Source organism: Rattus norvegicus, chromosome 15 (assembly GCF_021556685.1).
Source record: "Rattus norvegicus strain SHRSP/BbbUtx chromosome 15, alternate assembly SHRSP_T2T, whole genome shotgun sequence".
Taxonomy (NCBI): domain Eukaryota; kingdom Metazoa; phylum Chordata; class Mammalia; order Rodentia; family Muridae; genus Rattus; species Rattus norvegicus.
The window spans coordinates 49,881,308-49,891,482 of NC_141548.1; the positions used below are offsets into that span (position 1 = coordinate 49,881,308).

Genomic DNA, 10,175 nt, shown 5'->3' on the forward strand with positions numbered 1-10,175 from the left:
AATCCTGCAAGCTTATGCCCGGTTCTCGGTGCCATGTCAGTGTGGGCATCAACAGTTGTATTTTACTACAACTCTAAATGTATTAATCATAGGAAAGGATCAATGATTTAAAGATAAAATAATAAAAGCTTGAAATACAAAATCTAAAGGGAAATGGAAAGTAGAAACCATACATCTGAATATTTGGAAACATAAAACATGTTCATGAAACATGTTGGGTAGGTTCAATGGTATTATATTAATATTTCTCAGCCTAGTCTATCAATTCAATGCAGCTTTAATTAAAAGCTTAATTTCCTTTGTATATTAAGATTGTTGGACCTACAAAGAAAAAAATAGCATTCTTTCATCTGACAAAAGTACAAAAGAAGAAATTTAACCACGTATGAAAGCTGCTGTTGAGGTATTTCAATCATAGATGATTAATCTTGTAGAACCTGATTTGAAAAGTTGTGATCAGGGAGCTAGAGAGATGACTTCCCAATTCTGTGTGTGTGTGTGTGTGTGTGTGTATGTGTGTGTGTGTGTGTGTGTGTCTGTGTGTCTGTGTCTGTGTGTCTGTGTGTGTGTGTTAATGTGTGTGTGCATTCCCTTTGTTTCCTTTATTTTTGTTAGTTTGTTCATTTTATTTTATATTCTCTCTCTGTCTCTCTCTCTCATATCTTTCTTATTTGACTGTTTTCTTAAGAGAAAGAAAGAGAAGGTAAGGAGTTGAAAGAGTGGGAAGGATCTGGGAAGAAATGAGAGAGAGAGAATCGTGATCAGGATATAAACAAATTATTTTCAATTAAAAAACAAACATATTTGCAAACAAACAAGTTAATAAAATTGGAGGAACACTTGTTGCTCTTTCAGAGGAACCCAGGGTTGCTCACAGCATAGACATGCTGGCCAACAACTACCTAACTCCAGTTCCAAGTGACTTAATCCTCTCTTTTGGTCTCCCTAGGTGGCACACACACATAACACACCTACACAAAGGCAGGCAAACATTTGTGCATATAAAATAAAAATTAATAAAGCCCATTTTAAAATAACAAAACCAATTATCAGTATGCCTTAAGAAGAGGTCAATGTAAAGAACACCTCGAAAGGGAAAGGGCACAAGTACATTTATACCACCTGTGCGCACAGAGGGCTTTTCTCAGCAGGGGATTAATGACACTGATGACAAACAAGTGGAGAAAAACATCTACCATGGTCCAGCCTACCTTCTCCCTTCCCCAGCCCCCACTGTCCTTGACCAGAGCTGCAATAGTGATTATGAGTCACACACAGGTATGGGTCTCACACATGTTTAGCAGTGTAGACATGTGCCTGCCACGCATTGTCAAATGACAGTGCTCAGCTCTCAACACAAGAAACCAGAAATAATTCCCATTATCTGATTCCTAACCAGGATTAGCCCTGAGCCAGTCTTATTGTTTCCTCCTTCTGTTGGAAGAAAGGCAGCCTAAGTGCATGAGGACTACGTAAATAAGGATATACTTGTTCTAGATATAGATTTATCTTCCTGACCTCACTATATCAGGCACACCACCATCCATGAGTCAAAAAAGACAAAATGCCTTGTGCACCATCATGACCTTCTAGAACATGGCTCTAGACAACACTCACTTAACAGTATATAAGTGTGTCAAGGAGTTCACAAACTTGCAGTGGGTTGTCCAAATTAATAATTTGTAGGGATGGGGTAATTTCATCCTTTATAATAGCTAGCTAGTTTACAAACTGTAACCTGTTCTCTTATCTCTCTGCAAGCCCTCCTTCCAGTTTCCAGCCAAGCCTTGGAACATCTCTCCCAACCTTTTCTCCTCAGTTCCCCAACAGTCTGCTCAAACAGTCTCTTCTCCCAGTTTTCCCAATACTAGCAGCTCCAAACTATAATAACTGTTCTAGCCTATCTGCTCAGCTCAGCTTCTCTCAGCTCAACTATGGGCATATCTTCTGCACCAACAGCCTTCTCTTCTCATTCTGCTAGCCCAATACCCTTTCTCAGCCTCAGCTAGCATTTTCATATCCTATCTTATTCTAGAAATCCAAGCAGCAACCAACACTGAAAGTCAGAGGGTCAAAAAATTCTAACAGTTAAGAATTCTTAAAGGGCCAGTTGACTAGTAACTGGGGAATTGTTTATAGGACCAGGCACACAGAATAAATAACATAACATTGCTTAGATTTGCCTTGAATCAGAATCAGTCACCTAGCCAGGATAGTGTCTTAACATCCTTCTTTTTGTGTTGACTCCTTGGAATAAGGAACTCAAAGTAGCCAGGTGGCATGTCAACTTTTCTGTTTCATGGAATTATTATGTCTTTTTGTGGAAGCATATTTGCTTTGGTAATAAAATCTTCAAGCATAACTAAAACAGAACAAGGAAAGAAACAAATACTGCTATTTCTCCTATTACCAAAATTCATGAATGTGGGTATCAAGGGGTAGGGATGAAAGTGGTTCTTCAAACTATGACCGCTAAATGACCATGCAATCATATATGCAGTCCATTCCTGACCAAAATGTGCACAGTGTCACTATGTTTCAACATTATTCTCTACTGTATAATACTAAATACATTTATGATAATCTATAGCTTAGAATAACAATTCTGAGACACAATAATTAAGTGGTTCTGGTAAAAGGAATGGACATTAAAAGGGTTAAAAAACAAATGTGCATCCCCTTTAGGATAGAAACTTGATGTGTTTACATTTATATGTGGGCTAGATGTGTGATAGGCAAAAGCAAGATTTCATTATTATCTCTATTTGTATGGTACTAGTGGGGACTGAGTCCAGGGTTCAATACACAGTAAACATGTGCTTTACCACTGAGATACATTTGCAGCCCTTGTCATTTTTGTTTGAGAGCTAAATACAATTTAAGAATGTGAAGAGATAACAATTTAACAACTAAAAAACTGTGGTGTCATGGTGCTGTATAAATTTAGCTAACCAGGGATTATATTTCCCAGAACCCTCTCTTTTCATGGCTCTGGATTATAGTTGGCCAATATTTGCATGAGACAGGAAAGAACTAGCATAGCTCAGTGAATTGTGGGCCAGTTACTCAATGAATGTTGTGATGATGATGCTGCCATAGTCAAATATATTGTTATCATCTACTGCTCACAGTGAGGATGACGCAGCATCTTACCTCCTGAACTCCAGATGCTTCTGGGTCTCTCTTTGTAGCTCTGATTCCTCAAACACAAGCATGAGCACCATGATGGCAAAGAGTGCCATCTTTTTTGTGGTTCACACATAGGGACAGTTTGAGGAGGAAATTTGTTAAAGACAAATGAGTTTGGGGCAGTTGTCATGAATAGTTTTTCTATTCTTACACAGGTCAACCTCATGTCTCTCAGTCTGGATGTCTCAACTCAGCTTCAGAGATACTAGAAAGGGATAGAACCATTCACCATCTTCCATTATTCTGGTGGTCTAAGGCCTATAATTACACTTTTACTTATGCTCATTGGCATACTTCTTTGAGAAATCACTAATTAATCCATTGTATCTTATTCTACAGTCTGAAAGAAAAAAGACAGTAATCAAAACACAAAAATCTCAGCTAGATTGCTATAAAGAAATAAGAGAGAAAATGATACATGATATATGGTTGACATGATATGACATGGGTGTGTGTGAGAGAGAGTGAAAGAGATGAATAAAAGTTTCATTATTATAGTATGGTTCTCCTCTTCTTCCTTTTTTTGTCCAACTTAGGAATGAAATTTTAATCATTAAAATTTTCATAACACAACTCTCATTTAAACTACATGGCATGCTAGCATCCTCTAGCTAAGAAAGAAGGGGAGGGAGAAGCTAGGACAAGTTGTGGGTGAAACCAGGACATGTGTACTAAGAAGAAAGACTGTCCCTATCCACAAAGAGATCAACAGTCCAAACCAACCAAGCACAACTCTTATCTGGAGCACGCATCTATCAGGCTCCATAGAGAGAATGGTCCAGGATTAGGCAACAAGAATGTGCTGGTCATTTAACAAAAGGATCAGATGCTTTAATTAGAGTAAGGAGGCCCATCTGGTCTAGACAAGGAGATCACTCAAACCCTTTTATGCTTATTGGTAGCAGAACTTCAGCAACAGATCCTTTACCTTAGAATCCTGAACCTATTTCCATATCCAAAATCTAACAGTCAAGTTAAGAAATGAAGAAATAAGTGAATGATATCTATCCTGAAGGCTAAGAGCAGGAAAGGACTGAGAATATCAAAGATTGATATCACCAAACACTTGATATTTGAGTAGTCTGACTTAAAAAAATTTTTTGAGAAATAGAAATAACACATAATGTTGTTCTAACTACATGTATGTATTTATCTATATCTGCATATAAAGATACATTTACTTTTAATACATAGAATAAACTCTAATGTTATATCATATCAAATTTATTACATATATACATGTATATAGATATGCTTGTATATACATAACTATTAAATATCTCCTCTAGCTCTAGATTAATACTTACATATGGAGAGAAAGAGAACATACATCATTTAGGTCAGAGCCTTAGAAGCATTTTTTAGTTTAGTCCTCTTGTAGGCTAAACTAAAGAACCTTTTATTTTTCACTGAAAAATATAACTAAAAAAAGGTAGTAGATGAAAATGTAGAAGGACAATGAATATGGAAAGAATTTAGAAAGCTAGGATAGGGGGAAACTGTTTTCCTTTTGTCATGAGCATCAAAGATAAACCACTGATAGCTTTGTCTTGTTGCTTACAGACCATCTTTCTTGGCTTAGCCTAGCCTAAATAGAATGAGAATACAACAGCAGCAGCCATGAATCTTACACACACGGAATGATACTTACCTGTCTTCGTATCTTTCCTGTTGCTGTGATAGACAAAAGGAACTTAAGGAAGAAAGGATGCATTTCAACTCACAATGCAAGGGGAAGTCTCAGTTGCAGGAAGTTGAAGCAACTAGGTATATAATGTCCAAAGTCAGCCGAAAATTGCAATGAATATGTGAATATTAGTGCTTGGGTCACTTTCTCTACTTTTAAACAGTCCAGGATCCACTGCCTAAGGAATGGTGCTGCCCACAGCAGTCAGGTCTTCCTACCTCAATGAATAAAATCAAGATAATTCCCAGATGATGTACCCAAAGACCCATATCCTCTGTGACTCCAATTTCTTTCAAATTGGCAACATCAAGCAGCACCTAGAGAGCAAATGTTTTCCCTGGCTAAAGTTCAAACTACTAAAGAAAATGTGCCAGTTCTAAAACCTTTTCCAGAGGAGAGAACACTTCCTAATCCATTATAGGAGAGACCAATATGACTTTAAAACAAAACAAAAACATTCCACAAAGGATAACATTCTACAAATCAATTACATACATGACACAAAAGCATGTGCAAAATTTCCTCAACAAAAACTCAAATTGATACCTCAGCACATAAAAAGTACCTGTGCCAACTTAGCTGTACCCCTCAATGCATAGCTTTCTCAACATCAAAAAAAAAAAAAAACAACTTAACTTACCACATCATCAAATGAAATATGAGAAATCCTAGAGTTATCTCCATCTGTGTAGGAAAAGCATTCCACAGATTCTAGATTCATCCGTGATAGAAAACATCAGCTCACTAAACACACAGGAAAACTTTCTCAAATTGATAATATTATCTTTAAAAAGAAACCCTACAACTCATATCACAACTAATAGTAAAAGACTATCCATAATTCCTACAGGTGTGAAGAAGGAAGCTATTTCACTATATCTCTGTCATTCCAGCAGGGATCTCAACACATGCAAAATGGCAAGAAAATAAGCAGCATGAAGCTTTATGAAATAAAAGTATCATCATTCATAGACAATATAACTCTGAATATCTGGTATGTAAATGGATAATGCCTCTACAAGAATCAAGTTTGCAACTTATCGTCCACAATTCCCTCCTCTTTCTCTCTCCTCCAGCCAAGCAAAATGCCCAAAGGAAAGAAAGCCAGGGGGGAGAAGGTGGCCGTGGCCCCCTGCCATCGTCAAGAAACAGGAGGCCAAAAAGATGGTCAATCCTTTGAGAAAAGGCCCAAGAACTTCAGCATAGGACAGGACACCCAACCCAAAAGAGATCTAACATGCTTCGTCAAATGGCCTCACTACATCAGGCTGCAGCGGCAAAGGGTCATCCTCTATAAACACCTCAAAGTACCTCCTTCCATTAACCAGTTCACCCAGGCCCTGGACAGGCAAACAGCAACTCAGCTGCTTAAGCTTGCCCACAACTATAGGCCAGAAACAAAGTAAGAGGGAAGCAAAGGCCACTGGCCCATGCTGAGAAGAAAACTGTTGGCAAAGGGGATGTCCTAACTAAGAGACCACCTGTTCTCCGAGCAGAGGTCAATACAGTCACCAGCTTGGTGGAAAACAAGAAAGCTCAGCTGGTAGTGATTACCCATGATGTAGACTCCATTGAGCTGGTGGTTTTTCTGCCTGCCCTTTGTTAAAAGGTGGAGGTGCCCTACTGCATCATCAAGAGAAAGGCCAGACTAGGGTGCCTGGTCCACAGGAAAACATGCATCACTGTAGCCTTCACACAGGTTAACTCAAAAGACAAGGGTGCTCTGGCTAAGCTGGTGGAAGCTATTAGGACCAATTATAATGACACATATAGTGCGATCTGCCACCACCGGGGAAGCAACGTTCTGGGTCCTAAGTCTGTGGCTCACATTGCCAAGCTGGAAAAGGCAATGGCTAAAGAACTCACCACTAAACTGGATTAACACTAAGCTTTCTGTACATAAATATAATTACAAAATTATCTTCAAAAAAGAATCAAGTTTGAATTGTATAGTGATATTTTTACAATCCTGTTTTGCTTTAATAGCAAGCAGTTCGATTTATAAATCTAATATAATTTAGGCAAAATGAATAGTATGAAATCCTAAAAGGTAAATGTTATAAAATGTTTGTAATTCTTCACAGTGAAAACACAGTTTGCTGAAGAAATTCTAAAAGATATAAACTAAAGACATACCATGATCCCAGTCATGACTGCTGGAGGATGATGGGCTTCTGTGGAGACTGGGAATGGAGCCACATGTGCTCAGATTTTCCATGAGTCATTCTGTTGCTTTACAGACAACTTTACATATTTCAAGGCAGTTTGCTGCTCCGACATATTGATTGTAATATAGAAACTTTTATCCCTCAACAAATGTTAGTTGTCCTCCTTTTAACAATGGCTCTTTATTCAAAGAAAGTCTCTCTGACTTCTCACTAACAGGGAAAAATAATCTATGTAAGAAGAAGTAAACATTTTGACATCTGTGACATGCTGTCTCCTGATTATGTGATTACAAAGAAGGAAAGAAATGAACAGAAAATAGCAAGATTTCCACCACCACCAAAATGTTAGAATTATACTGTGTATGTATTAATAATTATTTAAAGAAAGGAGCCACAAAGATGATGAATATAAACCAAGTGATATTTGGGTCACATACTTATTCTACAGACAACCCTGATTTATCTCTCAGCACTTTTTTCACTAAGTATAAGGGAGATTTAAGAATTCTTTAACTCATCCCTTGTCTATGCTGTCTATACGCTGGTAGACCAGATGAACCCACTGATGAGTTCAAACACTAGCTTTTACTGAACCAAGCACTAGAGGAGATGGGCATTATCCCATGGCCAGCACATGTAAAGTATTTGATCCTAGAGCTGAGGTTAACACAGTAACAACTCACAGAACAAAAATGTATCCCTGGCATCGTGTTAAGGAAAACCACTTCCAGGCATCAAATAGTTGGGCTGGGATTTTTTTTTTTGTTGTTCTTGTTCTAAGAATTCTGGCTACTTAAGAAATCTCAGAGTGATAGTGACAGAACTCGTGTCTAAAGGATCACAGCATCAAAGAAAACTGCCTTTTTGCCATATTTTCTCATTCATGTTATCTTAGTGCTTGCTGATTATGATTTGCAACATGTGAGAATCGTGTTGCAAATTGTGGTATGTCTCAGCTGGAAACTGGAGGTGATGCAAAGTGGTGTTTTTAAATGCAGATGCCCCTGGTACTGCATCTGGTGGCATCAGTCTTCCCTTCCAAGTCAGAGAGATATGAGTATAGAGATGTTGACTGGCATCATACTTAGCAACTGACAGTTTCCCACAGCACCTCTCCTCACCATTTGGTCTTTATGTCAACCTCACAAGATTTAGAAACATCTAGACCACATTGTCTGTTAGAAATTTTTCAAAGAAGTATAAGGAAGAGGAAAGATCAACCCTGAAGTTTGACAACATCACATGGCCTGGGATCCAGATAGAATCAAAAGGCAAACATACCAGTGCTACAGTCTCATTTATTTAATCAGAGTTAAATAAACCATGGTTCTTGTCATGCATCACTATATGGTCCTACTTCTTCGGCAAATCCCTGATCCAGTACCAGTCTACTCTCCAGTCTTACTTGAGAACCTTGATTTTCTTTTTTGCCCACTAAGAACTCTCTCAGTTACCTTGAGAACTTAACTTCTCTTCTCAGTTCCAGTCAAGTGTGTTGAAGTACTTCAGGCTGACTACACACCTTTCTTTTTTTTTTTTTAATAACTTGAGTATTTCTTATTTACATTTTGAATGTTATTCCCGGTTCCCAGTTTCCCCCTAATCTCTCCCCCTCCCCTTCTTTATGAGTGTTCCCCTCCCCACCCTCCCCCCATTGCCGCCCTCCCGCCAACAATCATGTTCACTGGGGGTTCAGTCTTAGAAGGACCAAGGGCTTCCCCGTCCACTGGTGATCTTACTAGGATACTCATTGCTACCTATGAGGTCAGAGTCCAGGGTCAGTCCATGTATAGTCTTTAGGTAGTGGCTTAGTCCCTGGAAGCTATAGTTCCTTGGCATTGTTGTTCATAAGGGGTCTCGAGTCCCTTCAAGCTCTTCCAGTTCTTTCTCTGATTCCTTCAACGGGGGTCCTATTCTCAGTTCAGTGGTTTGCTGCTGGCATTCGCCTCTGTATTTGCTGTATTCTGGCTGTGTCTCTCAGGAGAGATCTACATCCGGCTCCTGTCGGCCTGCACTTCTTTGCTTCATTTATCTTGTCTAACTGGGTGGCTGTATATGTATGGGCCACATGTGGGGCAGGCTCTAAATGGGTGTTCCTTCTGTCTTTGTTTTAATCTTTGACTCTCTATTCCCTGCCAAGGGTATTCTTGTTCCCCCTTTTAAAGAAGGAGTGAAGCATTCCCATTTTGATCATCTGTCTTGAGTTTCATGTGTTTTATGCATCTAGGGTAATTCAAGCATTTGGGCTAATAACCAATTATCAATGAGTGCATACCATGTGTGTTTTTCTGTGATTGGGTTACCTCACTCAGGATGATATTTTCCAGTGACAACCATTTGTCTATGAATTTTATGAAGGCATTGTTTTTGATAGCTGAGTAATATTCCATTGTGTAGATGTACCATATTTTCTGTATCCATTCCTCTGTTGAAGGGCATCTGGTTTCTTTCCACATTCTGGCTATTATAATTAAGGCTGCTATGAACATAGTGGAGCACGTGTCTTTTTTATATATTCGGGCAACTTTTGGGTATATGCCCAAGAGAGGTATAGGTGGATCCTCAGGTAGTTCAATGTCCAATTTTCTGAGGAACCTCCAGACTGATTTCCAGAATGGTTTTAGCAGTCTGCAATCCCACCAACAATAGAGGAGTGTTCCTCTTTCTCCACATCCTCGCCAGCATCTGCTGTCACCTGAGTTTTTGATCTTAGCCATTCTCACTGTCACACCGAGGTATTTTATATTGTTTGGGCCTATTATGAAGGGTGTCATTTCCCTAATTTCTTTCTCAGCTTGTTTCTCTTTTGTGTAGAGGAAGGCTACTGATTTATTTGAGTTAATTTTATACCCAGCCACTTTGCTGAAGTTGTTTATCAGCTTTAGTAGTTCTCTGGTGGAACTTTTGGGATCACTTAAATATACTATCATATCATCTGCAAATAGTGATATTTTGACTTCTTCTTTACCAATCTGTATCCCCTTGATTTCCTTTTGTTGTCTGATTGCTCTGGCTAGAACTACAAGAACTATATTGAATAAGTAAGGGAGAGAGTGGGCAGCCTTGTTTAGTCCCTGATTTTAATGGGATTGTTTCAAGTTTCTCTCCGTTTAGTTTAATGTTAGCAACCG

General features: G+C 38.7%; 1 pseudogene; it reads left to right on the forward strand.

Moving 5' to 3' along the window:
- The first annotated feature begins 5,961 nt into the window (after positions 1 to 5,961).
- Positions 5,962 to 6,758, forward strand: Rpl7a-ps3 (ribosomal protein L7a, pseudogene 3; annotated as a pseudogene).
- Positions 6,759 to 10,175: the final 3,417 nt, after the last annotated feature.